This window comes from Canis aureus, chromosome 27 (assembly GCF_053574225.1).
Source record: "Canis aureus isolate CA01 chromosome 27, VMU_Caureus_v.1.0, whole genome shotgun sequence".
Classification (NCBI taxonomy): domain Eukaryota; kingdom Metazoa; phylum Chordata; class Mammalia; order Carnivora; family Canidae; genus Canis; species Canis aureus.
In genome coordinates this window covers 31,888,674-31,894,265 of record NC_135637.1, presented here as the reverse complement: position 1 = coordinate 31,894,265, position 5,592 = coordinate 31,888,674, and the positions used below count along the sequence as shown (strand labels likewise).

At 49.8% G+C, this 5,592-nt stretch overlaps 1 pseudogene across 1 annotated transcript; it reads right to left on the bottom strand.

Annotated features, from left to right (window-relative positions):
- Positions 1 to 2,815: 2,815 nt before the first annotated feature.
- Positions 2,816 to 5,028, bottom strand: LOC144299606 (immunoglobulin lambda variable 3-9 pseudogene; annotated as a pseudogene). The gene is made up of 3 exons (XR_013366287.1): positions 4,877 to 5,028; positions 4,208 to 4,510; positions 2,816 to 2,844 (listed from the first exon to the last, which is right to left on the bottom strand). The product of XR_013366287.1 is annotated as an immunoglobulin lambda variable 3-9 pseudogene (transcript).
- Between the last annotated feature and the right edge of the window lie 564 nt (positions 5,029 to 5,592).

Here is a 5,592-nt window from a genome sequence, read left to right as displayed (position 1 = left end):
GGCCCTGGACTTTTGTGACTTGGGAGTTTTTTTGATGACTGCTTTAATTTCCTCCCTGGTTATTGGCCTGTCCAGGTTTTCTATTTCTTCCGTTTCCAGTTTTGGTAGTTTTTGGTTTTCCAAAAAAGTGTCCATTTCTTCTAGATTGCCTAATTTACTGGTGTATAGCTGCTCATAATAAGTTTTTAAGATCATTTGTATCTCGTTTGTGTTGGTAGTGATCTCTCCTTTCTCATTCATGATTTTATTAATTTGCATCTTTTTTCTCTTCTTTTTAATAAGGCTGGCTAATGGTTTATCTATCTTATTAATTGTTTCAAAGAACAAACGCCTGGTTTGGTGATCTGTTCCACAGTTCTGGTCTCGATTTTATTGAGTTCTGCTGGAATCTTTATTAATTCTCTTCTTCTGCTGGGTGTAGGATCTATTTGCTGCTTTTTCTCCAGCTCCTTTAGGTGCAAGTTTCGTTTTGTCTTTGAGTTCTTTCCAATTTTTGAATGGATGCTTGTTTTGCGATGTATTTTCCCCTGAGGACTGCTTTTGCTGCATCCCACAGATTTTGAACGGTTGTATCTTCATTCTCATTAGTTTCCACGAATCTTTTTAATTCTTCCTTAATTTCCTGGTTGACCCTTTCATCTTTTAGCAGGATGGTACTTACCTCCACGTGTTTGAGGTCCTCCAAACTTCTTGTTGTGATTTCGTTCTATTTTCAAGGCCTTATGGTCTGAGGATATGCAGGGGACGATCCCAACCTTTTGGTATCGGTTCAGACCCGATTTGTGACCCAGTATGTGGTCTATTCTGGAGAAAGTTCCATGTGCACTTGAGAAGAATGTGTATTCAGTTGCCTTTAGATATAAAGTTCTGTAGATATCTGTGAAATCCATCTGATCCAGTGTATCATTTAAAGCTCTTCTTTCTTTGGAAATGTTGTCCTTAGAAGACCTATCAAGTGTAGAAAACGCTAGATTGAAGCCACCTAGTATAAGTGTATTATTGTCTAAGTATGTCTTAACTTTGGTAATTAATTGATTGATATATTTGGCAGCTCCCACATTCGGGGCATATATATTGAGGATTGTTAAGTCCTCTTGTTGGATAGATCCTTTAAGTATGATAGAGTGTCCCTCTTCATCTCTCACTACAGTCTTCGGGATAAATTTTAGTTTATCTGATATAAGTATGGCTACCCCTGCTTTCTTTTGAGGACCATTTGAATGGTAAATGGTTCTCCAACCTTTGATTTTCAGGCTGTAGGTGTCCTTATGTCTAAAATGAGTCTCCTGAAAAAGTGAGAATAGTGCCAACCTAGGATGCAGCCATGGCACTACAGGGTATTTACCCCAAAGACAGAAATTTAATGAAATGAAATGACCCCTGCACACCAATGTTCACCCAGCAAGGGAGAAGACAAGGGAAGGTCAGCGTCAGGTGAGGGGAGCAGAGGGCCTGAAGGTGAGAAGAGGAGACAGAACCTGAGGGAGACAGGGAGGCTAAGCCAGAAGTGACTGTCCAGCCTGAGGGAGGGCAGCAGGTGGACAAAGTCTGTTGGGAAGGAGTCCCATGGAGTCTGTTGGGAAGGACCGCTGGGCCCTGGTGCCTCACAATGTGTCTCCCTGGGGTCCTGTCACCTATGCTGGGAGCAGCTGGGGAACAGGATGAAGCTGCTCTGATTGTGCTACTTGATGGACCAGGACACAGGCTTCCCCAGAGCTGTTCCACCTACTGATGTACGTCCCCCCTCCAGAATGCTCCACTTGCATCTACATCTTGGGGAGCCCGCCTCCTCTGGAGACTGTCCTCATTGAGATTCACAGGGTGGGGGTCCAGACTCCATGGAATTTCTCACTTCCTCTGCTTATCTCCTTAGGCTCTACTGGGCCCCTGTGACATGGGACTTAACTGTCCTGCTCTGGTCACCTGAGCTTCATTCAGTTTGTAGCCAGTAATGACGTGGCAAAGAATGGTTCAGGAATAGTTTCTGTCAGGTGTCTGGGTGACTCAGTAACTGAGCATCTACCTTTGTCTCAGGTCGTGATTCTGGGGGCCTGGGATCAAGTTCCGCATTGAGCTCCCCGACAGTAGCCTGCTTCTCACCTTCCTATATCTGTGCCTCTCTCTCTGTGTCTCTCATGAATAAATAAAGAAAATCTTTTAAACGAAAAAAAAAATAGAGTCTGTGTCCTGCTACATGAGTGTGGTCTGCGACTGGGCGATGACTCAGGGATCACTACCTGCCCAGCTCTGGGGGCACCGAGTGTACCCGGTCTCCTCTCAGCTCTTCCTAGAATGAGTCAGGAGAAGTGAGGGCGATGGCTGGGGTGAGTTTTGCTGTCATAGGGGAACTGGTGTCTCTAGACATCTAGGGCAGGAAGGGGTTTGTATGGATTCAAGGGATCCCCTGGGGCTTCCTGTGTTTGTGATAAAGTCATGACTGCACCGCATTCCAGTTCAGCAGGTCCGATAATGGACCAGAATTCCTGAAGGAAGCTGTAGTCCTGCCCAGTTGATGGGATGATCACTAGCTCAGGTGTTTTCGGAAGGAAGGGGCTCGTGGGGTTCGTGGTGAGGAGAGTAGTTACAGACCCCCTCTGAGCACAGGGTAGTGGCAGAGATGAGCAGGACAGAAGGATCCAGTGTTCCTCCTTCTATGGAAGGAATACACCTGGCTACATTGTCATCAGATGTTTCTGTTTCCTCCACCTGTGTCATCCCATCAGCACCTAACATCAAGTGTGTTCATAGGAGCAAGATTTCTATCTCAATCTCGACATTTAGGATGACAAACCAGATGAGACAGAGATCAATATCTCTAGCAGAAGAAGCGTAGCTTGTATCCCCCTATGGGAGAAAGAAGTTATGTGTGGTTGTGTCGGAACAGTTGTACATTATCAGGTCCTTGGAAGCAAGGACCTGATATTCCCCTTATTTGCAGACTGTGGTTTGTGTGGATCTAAGTGGATCTCCTGTGGACAAGGGGGACTTGGTGGCTTTCATACCAAATCATACTCATTTCATTCCATTGCTTTCTGTCCATATTTCTGGGTCAGGTGGGTATAGAGAGATATTTTTGTGCAGGACGTGGGGTAGACCTGTGGCCGCACCCAATTTGTGTCTCCTGTCATTGCATATCTTCTGGCCATTCTGTAGGACGAGGCCACTGTCCCAATTCTCCCCCAGTCACCATCAGGGTGGATTTGACTTTCCATTTGTCTGTCACAACCTAGAGCACCTGGTGTGTCTGGTCCTTTTCTCACTGTATAAAATAGATGAAATAATCTCATCTTCAGGGAGGTTGGACACGCACACTGGGGATTGGAGGAGAGAACTGGAGAGGTTGTGGGTATATCCCTGGGCCTTCTGAGCTCTCTGAAGACTGTGGCTGTGATGCTGGCCACCCTGGAATGTGATCCAGTAAGGAGGCTCTGAGATGGAGAAGTGCAAGTGTAAAACTCTGGAAGGAGAAGGGGTATCAGTTGGGAAGAAGCAGAGCGACTCACAGATGAGCCATTAGGTGAGGCCTCCCTTCTGCAGGGATCTCATTCTCGGGACCTCTCAGGACCTGGGAGCATGAGGCAGGGTAGGTTCCAGGCATGGGGACATCATTCATCGGTGGTTCTCTGAGAAGGGACAGATCTTGGGGCAGTAGGTTTCAGGGCCAGCAGCACTTCCCCACCAGTTGCACCCTTGTGAGCTGTCAGGGGCTCCAGGCAGCTGTTGGGGCCATGTGAGCCAGAAGAGAGGTGTCAGTCACACTCAATATCTCCTGCTCCTGATAGGTCCACTCAGGGAGGGAAGTCTCCACCTACGTCCCCAGGGCTTCAGGATCTCAGCTGACTTGAAACACTGGAGCGCTCAGCCTTGTCATTTGGAAGACCATTAGCCAAAGATGGCAATGGAAATGCAGGCGCATGGCCCCTGGCCCAGGTGCCCCTGTGTCTTTTTCTCCCCAGGCCCTCAGGCCCCTGTTCACAGCCAGGCCCAGGGAACCAGGGCAACTTAGTGCTGCGAGCTGTAAATGCTCTCCTGAACCTTCAAGTGCAGACATGCTGGCGACTGGGTAGAAGGGAGGGTCTGGGGACCTTAGATGATGGGGCCTGGGGAAGACCAGCTCCTGCTCTGTGACCAGCCCCCAGGGTGGAGGAGAGCGTGACATAGATGGGAGAAAGGGTTTCTGTCTCACTTCCCCATCTGCCTGTGTCACTGTGAGCCTTAGCACTGCTGTCCCACACCTGGCAGTAATAGTCAGCCTCATCCTCGGCCAGGGCCCCGCTGATGGTCAGCGTGGCCGTGTTCCCCGAGTTGGCGCCAGAGAATCGCTCAGGGATCCCTGACGGCCTGCTGCTATCACCATAGATAATGAGCACGGGGGGCTGGCCCGGCTTCTGCTGGTACCATTGAACACTTTTACTTCCAATGCTGTCTCCCCCACAGGTGAGGCGGGCCGTCTCCCTCAGGGTCACAGTCGCTGATGGCGGCTGAGACAGCACATAGGAGGCCACAAAACCTGCAAGAGAGAATAAGAGAGGTGGGTTCCCAGCTCCAGGTCTCAATTCAAAGAGAACCCCATGGCCTGACCTCAGATCCAGCAAGTCTCTAGGGGTCTGTTTCTACCTCCCCTCATCTCAACCCTGGTACCGTGGGTATGACTGGTGGATGGAGCCTTTGAACAAAGGAGACAACATTAATTTTCCCTGGGTTGGGGCAGCCCCTCAGGCTTTCACAGAGTGAGTGAGCAAGTGGTAAGACTTCACTCCTCCAGCCTTTTCATTCGGGTCCTACCCTCTCCAGACACCATTTCCTGGACTCAGGATCAGTTTTGGACTGGTCCCAGAACGTTTCTGCTTGCCTGGAAGTGACCAGGGCTCAGTACCTGTGCAGAGAGCCAGGAGGCTCAGGAGGAGGTGGGTCCAGGCCATGGTGGATGCGCCCTGATTCTGCTCCCCAGGTCCCAGCCTGGGCAGAGGTTCCCCCCAGGCCTCTCTTATCCCCTTGCTGGAGACACCTGCTGGTCATGCAAATCAGCCAGGGCTCAGGGGCTCCTCCTGAAGAGCATGTCCTCAAACCAAAGGGACAAGGAAGTGGATGTGAATCCCCTTGCAGACCCAACCTCAGATGGGGGACTGTGCTTCAACCCCTGTGTCTAGTGGGGTCTGGTTTCCTCCCTTGGATTCTGTAGCCTTTGCTCCTGGGAGACACGAGGAGGCTGAGGGCAGTGCAGACTCCCAGATCCCTGTGTGTGGGCAACAAGCCTCAACAAAATTCTCCCCTTGCTAAGGGCACACAGAGGTCTTGGGAGTCCTCTAGGTGTTGTAGCTTTCTGACTATGAGGGTAGTTCTGGGACAGGACATAGATGCTGTGCCTCAGTGTCCCTAGGGTTCACTCAGTGCCAGAGACAGATCCAGACCTTGAGGAAAGTCTGACAGTGACTGATGTAGCAGGAATGGGGTTGACAGGAGAGGCACGAAGTCCTGGAGCTGGGCTAGTGACAAAGACAAATCTCTGAGACCCCTGAGTCTGAGAGACACAGGTCAGAACTCACATCAGGGTCCAAGGTTATACTGCAGAAATCCTGCACCTTTCCCCTC